The sequence below is a fragment of the Puma concolor genome, chromosome B1, assembly GCF_028749965.1.
Source record: "Puma concolor isolate L17-30 chromosome B1, mPumCon1.1.hap2, whole genome shotgun sequence".
NCBI classification, from domain to species: Eukaryota; Metazoa; Chordata; class Mammalia; order Carnivora; family Felidae; genus Puma; species Puma concolor.
In genome coordinates this window covers 19,165,203-19,180,210 of record NC_141670.1, presented here as the reverse complement: position 1 = coordinate 19,180,210, position 15,008 = coordinate 19,165,203, and positions in this window count along the sequence as shown.

Sequence of the window (15,008 nt, the reverse complement as noted above, 5' to 3'; positions counted from 1 at the left end):
GGCTCAAACCAACAAAAATTTATTATCTTACAGTTCCGTAAGTTAGAAGTCAACAAGGATCTCACTGGGCTAAAAATCAACATGTTATTGGCTGCATTCCTTTCTGGAGACTCTAGTATTTCCTTGCATTTGCCAGCTTCTGGAAGCCACCAACATTCCTTGGCTCCCGGTCCTCTTTATCCATCTTAAAGCCACCAACATTATATCTCTTTGGACGTTCTCAAGTGGTCACATTTTCCTAAACTCTCGCCTACAACAACTCTTTCCTACAACTCTCCTACAACATTCTCCGCCTCCTCCTTATACTTTGAACAACCATTGTGGTTACATTGGGCTCACCCAAATAATCCAAGATAATCTCCCTATCTCAAGGTCCTTAACTTTAATTACCTCTGAAAGTCCCTTCTGCCATAGCATCATATTCATAGATTCCAGGGATTAGGGTGTGGGCATCTTTGGGGGGCCATTTTTCTCCCTCCAAAAACCTATTCCTTAATAAAGAGTTGATAACAGGAAAATGGAAAAAAGAAAAAAATACTACAGACAATGCTAATGATTTTAATGTACATTTTAAAAATAGAGGTATATTTCAGTGAGGTGAAACTGAGTTTTATATTCCATGTGGCCCCTGCAGTACTCTTCTGCTCAAATAACAGTGATAAAAGCTAAAAAATGTATAATAAGACAGTGTAGGAAATAGTGAGGCACACCAGATAAGAAAGCAAAACACTTACAGGATAATACTGACTTGCTTATGTACTCTGAGATCGAGAAAAAAGTTGTAATTTTAAAGGTCTTTTCTTCACATGTGAAGTCAGAATATCTGTTACCATTATTGTCATATGCATAGGTACTTTGTAAATAGAATTTCTCCCTCTGCCACCTCAAAACATTACTCTAAAAGTTATATGAGAGATCTGCGTGGGAAAGTTCTTTGTAAATTTTAAACACCATGGGATATTTACAAGATTTTGAAGGCACTTCACATATTTTACCAGTGACTTAAAGAAGCTTGTGATATATTTGCTATTGTTATTCTTATTTGTTATAATTATAGGACTTTTAGTCTTCTTTTTTTTAAAATATTACAACAGTTGAGACTGACAGGTTGGTTGTCGTCCCAATCCATATAGTAACAGATAGCACAGTCTAGTGCTCTAGAAATGGGATTCTTCCCCCACCCCTATTGGGTGCCCATTCCTATTTCTATTTGTGAATTAAGGGATTAAATATCTGAAGGAAAGCATATGACATAAGGTCAGGCTATGGTTGAAAACTTAGCCTCTAACAAAGTAAATATTTAACGTTATAAGAAGGAAAGAGGCTACCAATGTGAGGAGAGTGGTCAACTTCAAGGAAAAGAAAAAAAATTGGATGCAGTTAATTCCAGAGATTTATAAAGAGCCGGGATATAAACCAGTAATCCTGACAACTTGGAGTTAGATTTCAGAGTTTGTTTTGGTTTGGTTTGAGAGGAAATTACACACAATATGGAATTCTGCCAATGTAATGATATCTGTTGTATGATGAAGAAAAAATACTTAGAGATTGACCAACGAGCATATACAAAATTGTTCAACATCATTAATCATCAGAGAAATTCAAATCAAAACCACACTGAGATACCACCTCACACCCAATAGAATGCCTACTATTAAAAACAACAACAAAGAAGCAAACAAAAGAAAAATCCTAAAAATTACAAGTATTTGCAAGGCTGTAAATTAGAATCTTTGTGCACTGTTGAATGTAGCCACTATGAAAACAGTATGGAGGTTCTTCAAAAAAATAAAAATGGAAATACAATACGATCCAGCAATCCACTTCTGGGTATTTATCCAAAAATAACAAAACAAAAATTGAAAACAGGAACTTCAAGAGATATTTGCGAGGCACCTGGGTGGCTCAAATGGTTGAATGTCCGACTTCGGCTCAGGTCATGATCTCACAGTTGGTGAGTTTGAGCCCCGCGCTGGGCTCTGTGCTGACAGCTCGGAGCCTGAAGCCTGCTTCAGATTCTGTGTCTCCCTGTCTCTCTCTGCCCCTCCCCTGCTCACACTCAGTCTCTCTCTCTCAAAAATAAATAAACATTAAAAATATATAAAATATATATAAAATATGTAAAAAAACATATTTGCATGCCCACATTCATGGCAGCATTATTCACAGTAACCAAGAGGTGGAATCAACATAAATGTCTGTCAGCAGATAAATTAATTTAAAAATTGTAGTGGGGTAGCTGTGTGGGTCATTCGGTTGGGTGTCCAACTCTTGATTTTGGCTCAAGTCATTGATCTCATGATTGTGCAGTCGAGCCCCAGGACAGGCTCCATACTGAGCATCGAGCCTGCTTAAGATTCTCTCTCCTTCTTTCTCTGCCCCTCTCACTCACTCATGCATTCTCTCTCAAATAAACATTAAAAAATGTAGTATATACATACAGTGGAATATCGTTCAGCCTCAGAAAAGAAAGAAATCCTGTTATATGTCCCAACGTGGATGAACCTTGAAGGCATTATGCTAAATAAGCCATTCACAAAGGGACAAATACTGTATGATTCCACTTATACAAGCTATCTAAAGTAGTCCAATTCTAGAAAGAGACAGTAGAGTGATAGTTACCAGAGGCTGGGGGTTGGGGAGGAAAAGGAGAATTATGTTTAATGAGTAGAGTTTTGATTTTGCAAGGTGAAAAATTTCTGGTGATCTGCTTCACAACAGTGTCAATAAACTTAACACTATTGAACTGTAAAATAAAAGTGATAAAAATGGTAAATTTTATGATAAATGTTTTTACTATAATTAAAAAATCCAAGATGTCCTACTGAGGTAGGTAGACCCGATGAGAACACAGGTGAACCAGCAAAGGCCTGGGGTGAAGATGAAGAAATGTTACTGGCAATAACTTAAAATGTATGAAAAAAAAAAATATATGACCATGGGGTCTGGGAGCACATGCCTACACATCTCAACAAAGGTTTAAATGATACCAGTGTGGTAACCCCAGAGTAACATCCCCCACCAAAGATGCTGTGTGCATCCCAGGACCCACTCATTTCCTGCCACAGATATAGAGTTTTCATCATAGACACAGATACGACCCGGGGGCAGAAAAGAGAAGTGAGAAAAAAGGTGAAATATTAAGTATTTTACCCCCCCCAAAAAAAAAGCAAAAACAACAAAAAAACTCATTCCAAAGCAACCATTTAAAATCTAATAGGAAGTGGGGCGCCTGGGTGGCGCAGTCGGTTAAGCGTCCGACTTCAGCCAGGTCACGATCTCGCGGTCCAGGAGTTCCAGCCCCGCGTCGGGCTCTGGGCTGATGGCTCAGAGTCTGGAGCCTGTTTCCGATTCTGTGTCTCCCTCTCTCTCTGCCCCTCCCCCGTTCATGCTCTGTCTCTCTCTGTCCCAAAAATAAATAAACGTTGAAAAAAAATTTTTTTTAAATCTAATAGGAAGTTGAATTTTAAAAAGGTTCAATTTTGGGGGCACCTGGGTGGCTTAGACAGTTAAGCATCTGACTCTTTTTTTTTTTTTTTTTTCACATTTTTACTTATTTTCGGGACAGAGAGAGACAGAGCATGAACGGGGGAGAGGCAGAGAGAGAGGGAGACACAGAATCGGAAACAGGCTCCAGGCTCTGAGCTGCCAGCACAGAGCCCAACGCGGGGCTCGAACTCACGGACCGTGAGATCGTTACCTGGCTGAAGTCGGAGGCTTAACCGACTGCGCCACCCAGGCGCCCCCAGCATCTGACTCTTGATATCAGTTCAGGTCGTGCTCTCCCTGTTTGTGAGATTCAGCTCTGCTTCAGGCTCTGTGCTCAAAGTGCGGAGCCTGCTTGGGATTTTCCATCTCCCTCTCTGCCCCTCTCCTGCTCGTGCATGTGCTCTCTCTCAAATATATATTAAAAGTTTCAAGGGGCACCTGGGTGGCTCAGTTGGTTAAGCAGCCGACTTCGGCTCAGGTCATGATCTCGCGGTCCGTGAGTTCGAGCCCCGCGTCGGGCTCTGTGCTGACAGCTCAGAGCCTGGAGCCTGTTTCAGATTCTGTGTCTCCCTCTCTCTGACCCTCCCTGGTTCATGCTCTGTCTCTCTGCCTCAAAAATAAATAAACATTAAAAAAATTTTGTTTTAAGTTTCAATATTTAAAGTGAAGGGGAACAATAGAGACTGAAGGAAATTCAGCTGTTAACTGGCAGTTCTCAATTATCTAGCCACCTTTGAAAGGTTGGATCATAAAGCAGAGCATGGCCATACTAGAGAATAACACAACTATTTTTTTTCTGTGGATACCTTAGTTGTTGTAGTGTACATTAAAATGAGTATCTCTTTTCTCAGTTTTGGCTGAGGCTTCAAGATAGAAACTGTCAATTATGCCCACGTTGCGAACCAGGATGTGGAGTCCACTGAAGCAGACCTTGCTGAAGAGGTGCCTGGCAATAATTATTGTGACCTTTAAAAGACTACCTGCTTCTATTTTTTTTTTAAAGTTGAACAGACTATTAGAACGGATTTTTTTTCTTGGAGATGCTGGTGTGCTCTCACTACTGTCTGTGCCTTGAGGAATTTTCTGAGGGCCAAAGATGTATAGGATGAATCCCTCTATGTGTATGTCAGGAGGTAGACAGCTCTTTGGATTCACCCAGAGTCCCAGACTATTGTCTTAGTTCAGGCTGGTTTAACAAGATACTGTAGACTGGGTGGCTTCTACAACAAACTGGAAGCTGGGAAATCTGAGATCAAGGCATCAGCAGATATGGAGTGTGTTGAAGACTTTGTTCCTGCTTTATATCCAGTGAATTCTTGCTGAATCTTCACATGACAGAGAGAAGCTCAGGTCTTTTCATCCTTTATAAGGGCACCAATCCCACCATGGAGGTTCTACTCCCATACCTTCATCTAAACCTAACTATCTCCCAAAGTCTCCAACTCCAAATTTCATCATTGTGGGGATTGAGGCTTCAACATACGAATTTGGGAAGACATAAATATTCATCCATAGCGAGTGTCTACTCTGGAGGATGTCAACTGGCCACATTTAACCCTTGGTTGTGACTTGATGACATCTGTCCTGAGAGTCCATGACCCTTGCTCTTTGACTTGCATTTGAAGTCCTCAGTGGTTACCATTTCATCTTGCCCCAAGATGTGGCAGAGGAGAGGGGCAGAAAGATAGTGTTCCAGTCTGGAGTTCATCTTAGATCCTGTCCAGGAGGACTTCCTAGAAGGACTGGGTGACATCAAGAGAGGGATAGATCTTCAGATTCCCAGGAGCTGAGAGAGGAGACATAAGTGGTTGCCACAGAGATGCAATCCTGCATTCCTAGCACCATGACCGGAATGTCAGCACTGCCTTCATTTCCTGTTTGAGTGCATATGCTGCATACAATACCAGAAAAAAGGTAATGGCTATACCACTTAACAAACACTGGAATGGAGTATCCCAACTTGCTCAGCTGCAGGGGGGAAGGTGTAGGTCTCCTTCTGCCAGGTTTGCATTATGACAGCTACCATTTCTTGTTCTCTCTGCCTACTGAGATAGAGCTGGAAGGAGGAGGGAAAACTACTGCATTAAGAAAGTGAAAACATTTACTGAAGCATAGATTTTTGCCATATCTCCCAAAGAGATAATTGGTAAATTGAAAATAGCTGACAGTGTCCACCCTGTCAGCATAGACTACTCCAATTAAATAGAAAAATATTTCAATGGTTATTCCAAATATACACATTACATCTAATATGTTCAGATGAATTTTAAGTAGTATGTTCCCCAGAAAGCACCAAGGACTGCTTTGCACAGCACTGGAAATGGTCTTGAATGCCAAAAAGTTCCTTCAAAAACCACAAAGCTATTTGATATACAGTTCACCTGGAAAAAAAAAAAAATCCCACAAGGTATCGTATATTGACTTGCTTAAACACACTACCCACAGATGAAGCAAAATAGTGATTTAAGCCAGAGATAAATACTTCATTCCTTTATATAGATTATATCCAAAAGGAAAACATTGGAAATCAATGATGTTATATTGAAATATGCAATTGTAAGTTGAGATTTCTTTGCATTAAGTTAAAAATATGGATATATTCAGAGAGAAAAGCACATGAGAAATTGTCCAAAAGGTGGCTGATATGGTATCCTGAATTTTTAAATTGAGTATGGACAAATGAGTTAGGCCAACTTTAAAATGACTATTCTTGGGGCGCCTGGGTGGCGCAGTCGGTTAAGCGTCCGACTTCAGCCAGGTCACGATCTCGCGGTCCGTGAGTTCGAGCCCCGCGTCAGGCTCTGGGCTGATGGCTCAGAGCCTGGAGCCTGTTTCCGATTCTGTGTCTCCCTCTCTCTCTGCCCCTCCCCCGTTCATGCTCTGTCTGTCTCTGTCCCAAAAATAAATAAACGTTAAAAAAATAAAATAAAATAAAATAAAATAAAATAAAATAAAATAAAATGACTATTCTTAAAAGTAAGCCAACATTTAAAGTATAAGACTTAGAAATTTAAGGTCCCTCAATAGACAGAAAAAAATATTTAATTGGTACATTTCACTATTTTGTGAAAATTTTTAAATCTTAATAAGAACTAATGTCTTTTTTAAGGCTAATTCCTTTAAATGTGTATGAAATTACAATGCTAAATAATATATATAGTTCAGAAATTTTTCTTACTCTTCCATGGGTGTTGGTGCTCCATAAAAAGAGTAGCAATGTGGTACAGATTGTTTTACAATAATGTTCACTCTGTGGCAGTATTTATGGATTTATGGAATGGCAATAGGAAGAGACTCCGTCCAGAATTGTGAATGTAAGGGAACCCACTGTCACTGGGATATGGTCCAGAAAATTGTCTGAACACTTGTAACAATGGTACCAAAGTCTCAGAAAATATTTAATAAATACTAAATGTATCAACTGTATTGGTCATTATGACCTTCAAAGTCTGACCTGATTGATTTTTCTGAAATCCAATTAAACGTTGACATTGTCTCCTGTCTACAAAAACATGTATGCAAATCCATGGTATGAACAAGAAACAAATATTTAGAGGTCCTGAGCATGTTTATAGTGAACGTGAGCTCTGCAAAGTTAATATACAAAATGCAAGGCCAACAGCATATCCTGGTACAAACCAAACTGAAAGATGGCAGTCATTTAATGGGAAACATTCAATACTTATGGAAGCACACTGATTATCAAATCCAACTGTAAGAAGAGTTTTATTATTTATTATCTAAAAACCAAGGTATGCATTACCTATAAGATAGCCCCTGAGACTGAGATCACTATGAAAGGATATTTGATAATATTTAAGTTTGCTGAATTGGGTGTGCATTGAAAGGTAACAAAGCATTGCATGAAAGAAAAATCATAATTTTCTAAGAACTATGGATTAGAAAAGCCTGTTTCCTTCAACAGTGATGTATATTTCCCAAGGGAAAACTTAAACTTGGCAGGATCTGTAGTGTCACAGACACAGGTCCTTGGGCATAAATATTCAGAGTGTTTTAGTTACCTCTGGAGATAAAAAGAACTGTGAAGGCAAGATGGAGAATAAGAAAGAACCAAGGAGAAGCTTTACCGTTATTATTTTTTGGTTGATTGTCATATTATATTTTGTTTTGTTTTAAAGTAACTTCACAATAAATAATGGAAGAAAAAGTATGTAATTTAAGACAAAACATTTAAAACAATATTTTGACCATAAGATTTCCCTATTTAATAGCAATTTGTTCTGTAAGTTTTTCATATTTCATACATGGAAAACATATCTTCTTGATCCCTTATAGTCAGGAAGAATTAATTTCTCTAATAATTATACCTACTTGTAACTAGCTTGCATGATACATAAAAAAATGTAAGTAACCTTGATTTTTCAGTGTTCATGTGAATACCTAAAGGGAAATATATTTTAATATAAAAATGTTTCCTAGTATCATAATTTTAAAAAATTGTCATAGTTACCTTGAGCACTAAAAAAAGCCAAAGTTTCAAGTATGATATTAAATTCTCAAGCAAATCCAATGCCCCAAGATCTTTTTATGTGAATAGAATCTTTTGAAGCATATTTCTATAATCTTTTCAATGTGATTGAAAATATTTTAATGAAGAAATGTAAGTTACATAAATTTACTGAAATTGAAAGAAATAATTACTCATATAAAAGTTAACTCATTCACATAATTCTTGATTCTCGAAACTAAATTTACCTTTGAGTAAAATATGACCTTTGTTCTGGAACTCCAGTTGTGTGCTACATTAATTTTACCTCATTACATTTTTCAAAATATTTAATCAATAAAATCAAGACTCAATTTAGAAACAAAAATCAACACATCACAAATTAGTGGTGAGAATATAACTTAACTATTCCACAAGATAATGGTCAGATACCAAGATAAATGTGCAGTTCTGTTTTAATGAACATAATAGATTATGAGGCATTGAGCATTTTTATGGCATGAAGCATTGAACTATGTAATGTAAAAGACCCACATTCTTTTTCAGACTACCTCCCTAGTGAGTCACATGGGATAAATACTTCACTACCTTTACTTATTTTAAAGAACTTTACATCTGTTCTTCTTCATCACCCCAGACCCCCAAACCCAATGTCACACTTTGAATCTTTTTATCACTTACCATGGTTTTGCCTCTTAACTATTAGTCTTTTGCAGCTTCCATATACTCATTTGTTCTCCATGAATTCACTTTTTCCTCCAGCCTCTTGATTCCCTTCAATGTATACCGTGCTGCAAAGCTCCTATTGGATTGACTTGTTTCTCCACCCCGTTAGGACTAATAGCCTATGTATTACTTGATCCAAACACACATTAGAACCCACCGTGTCCTCAGTCTTTTACTGTACTTGTGAAAATTTCCAGTTCTGGAACCAGCATAGTTAAAAATGGAGTATTTCTGGAGTCATTTAGACTGGGATGATACCTACTATTTAGCAAAGTATGTTGGTGACATTATCTTCAATTGATCCCCTCACAGAATGGTGACTATCATTGACTGATTGCAAGAGACATTGCAGAAATTAACCATGATGAGTTTGTGTACACATTCTACATGCTATGTATGTCAGCTGTTCAACACATATTTGCACTTTTATTCTCCTTTAAGTCCCAGGATGCTAAACACAAGAGGAGAAAAGTACACATGCTGGGACTAACACTGGTGCTACAAATGTACTGCTTTCAGTCAGTGAAGATTTCTTGACATTGTTCACAACAGGATGTTTATTTGATTAGTTACATTCTCTGACCACCTTCAGATACCACATCAGAGCTCTTCCTCTAGTCTCTTACTTTTTGTCAGCATTTTATACCCTCAGCAGGTAACATCAATACCTATTTCATGAAAAGTATCAGAACAGGGGCAACTGGGTGACTCAGTTGGTTAAGCGTCCAACTGTTGATTTCGCCTCAAGTCATGATCTCACAGTCAGGAGATCCAGCCCCGCTTGAGGTTACATGCTGGATATGGAGCCTACTTAAGATTCTTTCTCTCTCTCCCTTCCTCTGCTCCTCCCCCGCTCATACATGCTCGCTTGCTCTCTCTCCCCCCCAAAAAAACAGATTATCAGAACAGCCTTCAAAGCATCATGCTCTCTCTCTCTCTCCTCTCACACAGAGCCCCAGATTAACCACAGAACCTTCTACTGCTGGTATCTTCTGAAGCTGTGGGAAAGTACCAATGTTAAGGATAATCTGTGTTTATTGAGAAATATATTTTCTTTTGTAATGATTGTCATGGATCCTTTTATTTTATCAAAACAGTTGAATGTATATGATATTAGGAATTAGGAATCACATCTGAAGTTAGATGTTTTTAGGATAGTTTAGAGTGATCCATGGTACATATGAATATAGATTAGCAGTGAGTCCTATATTTACATTCAATAAGTTTATTTGTAAGTATTGAAAATACAGGACACTGTATATATTTTGGATCCTTAAAATGCCATTTCAAAGGCATAAGTATATTGAAACTGCAGGTACCATTTGATTCTGGCCAACAAATTCTGGCTTTTTGTTTTTTTAAGCTTAAGTTCATGCATGACTGCATACCAACTGGAAACATTATGCAGAACTAGTACTGCAAATACAGCCTGGGGCCTGCTTATGGTCTTCTGACATGCTGCCTTCTGTTATTCTGCTTAATTCATGACTCTAGAAGGCTAACAGCCCTCTAGATGCACTTTTAAGGAATTAGTGATCATAATGAAAATCACAGCCCCTATTCTCTGTTCCATGGGTTGATATAAGCATGTGTGGCCAAATGTAACAGGGCTGGGAGGAAAAATAATGCTTTGCCCTCAGGAATTTGACCCTATTTGAACTTTACTCCTGCTTTAGAGGTCTCTGGACTTTTCCACCATTGAAAGAGGACAAATTCTAAATGGTGGCTTCAGATGGAAAAACAGAAAAGCAGGCACTGCTTAGGTCAGCATTTTGAGTGAGCACCTGTTTTCTTCTTTGATTATTGAGAGGCTCAGCATGTTACAATTTCACAAGCAGAAGCTGTCATAATAATACATGAAGTGACTATAACCAATTAACCAGCACACACTATGTATGTTTTCTACCAAGTTTTCATGTTTAACCAGCTATGCCTTTTTCTGCCCTATCCCATCCAAATCACAGAAAACCAAGAGTGCAGTGACTCAACAGGAAATTACTAATGGCAATGTTAGAAACCAGTTCAAATATCTATTTATGATTATAAGTAATCATAAATTATGTGATTATATATATATGTGTGTATATATATATATCTCCTGGAAGAATAAAATATTTATTAATTTGTATCCTCTCTGATATCCCCTATGTAAGCAAAAATAATTTTAAAAAGGCAAGAAAGTCTACTAAAAAATAATCTTGGAAATATTTTCAGAATATCTTCCAAATACGAGGGCATCTGCCAAATTGAGAAGTACAGTGAGCGCAAACATTACCTTCCAGACCCGGAACTGTTTCTACCAATTTCTCTAAGAATTACAGTGTCCTGAGAGCCTACGGAAAAATACCATAATTGGAAGAGTGAGGTCTAGGAGGCATTAGAATGTTATGGAGAAGTAGAGAACATCCCTTTTGAAAACTCAGCTCTTCAAGGGAGAGAGAGAAGATGGGTGAGAGGGAGGGAGGGAGAGAGATGGGGTATTGGGATTTAAGGGGAGACTCCAGAGATCAGTATCATTATTTACTTGAACACAGATTCCAACTCTACGAAAAACTGCCTAGAAGTCAAACACAGAAAACAGAAAAAAAAAAATTACAGCCAGATTTGCACTGAGTAGAAACAATTGAGCTGAGAAATTTTTAAAAAAATGAACCCACGAGCTTCATTGAAATCATTCCTACATCCTCTCTAAAAATTGTCTGCTCAGGGGCACCTGAGTGGCGTAGTTGATTAAGTGTCTGGCTCTTAATTTTGGCTCAGGTCATGATCTCACGGTTTGTGAGTTCCATTCCTGTGTAGGGCACCGCCCTGATCCCACTCAGCAGGAAGCCTGCTTGGGACTCTGTCTCTGCCTCTTTCTAGTTCTCTCTCTTGCTCCATATCCCTAAACAAACAAACTTAAAAAAAAAAATGTCTGCTTAAACCAAAGAGGGATTTAAATTCTTCAGTGAGGAGTATTTTGAGAAAACATATCCAAATTGAAGTGCCCTAAGTTGCACACATTTCCCACTGAAATATCTATATGGTTAAAAACATTAATGTATGTTTATAAAGGGATAAGTGGAGAATATATGTGCAATATATATGAACAAAACTAATTTCTTAATATTTGAAAATTTCATAAAAATAATGGAGAAAAAAATAACCAGTTGTAAGTCTGGCCAAAAGACAGACTTAGGCAATATATAAATGGAAAACAGTATACGAAAGAAGGAGATTCCCATCATAAACTGAGATATGTTGATTTAAACAGTGAAATTTAAAAAGATGAACAGAATTCATCTGACACTGTTTAAAAGGTTATAGTAAAACTGGCACTTTGATATTATCGTATCATGTTACCATGTAGGATTGTAAACTGAAACACTGCATTAAGAAAACAATTTGGTTATCATTTATCCAATGATTTCACTCAAGTAGAACCAGAATATATCCTTGGAAAGAGACTTATTTTAAACATTATAATACATTCATATGATAATGTGACCAAAAAATGATGTATACATGTATTAATATAGATTTTAGTGATATGAAAGATAGTTTAATTTAAAAACTAACTCCCAGTGTATATTGAAAGAATTATGATAAATTTCATATTATTGTGCATAATATGCTTTTGATGTATAGAAAATTCTGAAAGCCTATGCAACCAATTGTTTTTTTTTTTTTCTTTTTCTGAGAGCTAGAATGATAGTAAAGGGAACATTTATTTTAATTCCAGTATAATTAACATATAGTGTTATGTTAGTTTTAGGTGTACAATATGCTGACTCAATAATTCTGTACATTACTCAGTGCTCATTGTGGTAAGTGTGCTCTTAATCCCTTTCAAATATTTCACCCATCTTCCCTCTGGTAACCACTAGTTTGTTCTTTATGGTTAAGAGTCTAGTTTTTGGCTTCTCTCTTTTTTTTCTTAGTTCATTTTTTTGTTTCTTAAATTCCACGTATGAGTAAAATCATATGGTGTTTGTCTTTGTCTGACTGAATTATTTCATTTGGCATTATGCTCTCTGTTTCCATCCATGCTGCAAATAGCAAGATTTCACTCTTTTGTATGGCTGAGTAATATTCCATTGCATATATGTATCACCTCTTCTTTATTAATCTATCAGTGGACACTTGGGCTGCTTCTATAATTTGGCTGTTATAAATAATATTGCAATAAATGTTGGGGTGCATATATCTTTTCAAATTGGTGTTTTCATATTCACTGGGTAAATACCCAGTAGTAGAATAATTGGATCTTTTGGAAGTTCTATTTTTAACTCCTTGGGGAATCTCCATGCTATTTTCCACAGTGGCTATACCAGTTTGCATTCCTACCAACAAAGCACCAGAGCTCCTTTTCCTACATATCTTTGCCAACACATGTTTTTTCTTAGGTTTTTTAGTTTAGCCCTTCTGACAGGTGTGAGGAGATATCTGATTGTGGTTTTGATGTACATTTCCCTGATGGTGAGCGATATTAAGCATCTTTTCATGTGTAATTGGCTCTCTGTATGTCTTCTTTGGAGAAATGTCTCTTCCTGTCTTCTGCCTATTTTTTAATTGCATTATTTGGCTTTTGATGTTGAGTTGTATAAGTTCTTTACATATTTTGGATACTGACCATTTATAAAATATGTCCTTTACAAATATCTTCTCCCAATCAGTAGGTTGTCTTTTAGTTTTTGTTATTGTTTCCTTCACTGTGCAGTTTTTTTATTTTGACATCATCTCAATACTTTATTTTTGTTTTTGTTCCCCTTGCCTCAGGAAACCTATCTAGAAAAATGTTGCAATGGCCATTGTCAGAGATATTACTACCTGTGATCTCTTTTAGGATTTTTATGGTTTCAGGTCTCACATGTAAGTTTTTAATCTATTTTGAGTTTATTTTGTGCATGGTGTAAGAAAGTGTATTCTTTGCATGTTGCTGTCCAGTTTTCCCCAATACCATTTATTCAAGAGACTTTTACCCATTGCATAATCTTGCCTCCTTTGTCACAGATTAATTGACCGTATAATTGTGGGCTTATTTCTGGGCTCTCTATTCTATTCTATTAATCTGTGTGTATGTATTTTTGTGTCAATACTGTTTTGATTACTACAACTTTGTAGTATATCTTGAAATCTGGGATTGTGATGCCTCCAGGTTGTTCTTTTTTCGAGATCTCTCTGGCTATCCTGGATCTCTAGTGGTTACATACAAATTTTAGGATTATTTTTTTCTAGTGGAATATCTTTACATTTGTGTCATCTACAATTTCTTTTATCAGAATTTTATGTTTTTCAGAGTACAGGTCTTTTATTTCCTTGGTTATATTTATTCCTAGATATTTTATTATTTTTGGTGTAAGTGTAAATGGGATTACTTTCTTAATTTCTCTTTCTGCTTCTTTATTGTTAGTATATAAAAATGCCACGGATTTCTTTTTTTTTTTTTTTAACGTTTATTTATTTTTGAGACAGAGAGAGACAGAGCATGAACGGGGGAGGGGCAGAGAGAGAGGGAGACACAGAATCGGAAGGAGGCTCAAGGCTCTGGGCCATCAGCCCAGAGCCTGATGCGGGGCTCAAACTCACGGACCGCGAGATCGTGACCTGAGCTGAAGTTGGACGCTTAACCGACTGAGCCACCCAGGCGCCCCTTTTTTTTTAATATTTTGTAATGTTTATTCATTTTTGAGAGAGAATGAGAGACAGAGAAAGCAGGGGAGGGGCAGAGAAAGAGGGAGACACAGAATCCAAAGCAGGTTCAGAGCTGTCAGCACAGAGCCGGATGTGGGGCTTGAACCCACGAACCGTGAGATCATGACCTGAGTGGAAGTTGGTCGCTTAACTGACTGAGCCACCCTGGCACCCTGAAAAATGGATTTCTGTACCTTGATTTTGTATCTTGCAAACTTACTGAATTTATCAGTGCTAGTAGTTTTTGGGTTCTCTTTTGTGTTTATATAGTATCATGCCATCTGTAAATAGTGCAAGTTTTACTTATTCCTTAACAATCTGGAAGCCTTTTATTTCTCTTTCTCGTCTGATTGCTGTGGCTAGGACTTTCAGTACTTTGTTGAATAAAAATAGTGAGAGTGGACATCCTTGTCTCGTTCCTTATCTTACGAGAAAATCTCTCAGTTTTCATCATTGATTATGATGTTAGCTGTGGGTTTTTCATGTATAGCCTTTATTATGTTGAGGTATATTTCTTCTAAACTTAGTTCTTTGAATATTACCATGAAGGGGAATTTATTTTTCATTTAATATTTCTCTATTCTCTTCAAGAATATTCCCAGCATGCAATTCTCTTTGTATTTCAAACTCTTAAGAAAATTTTTAGAAAGCA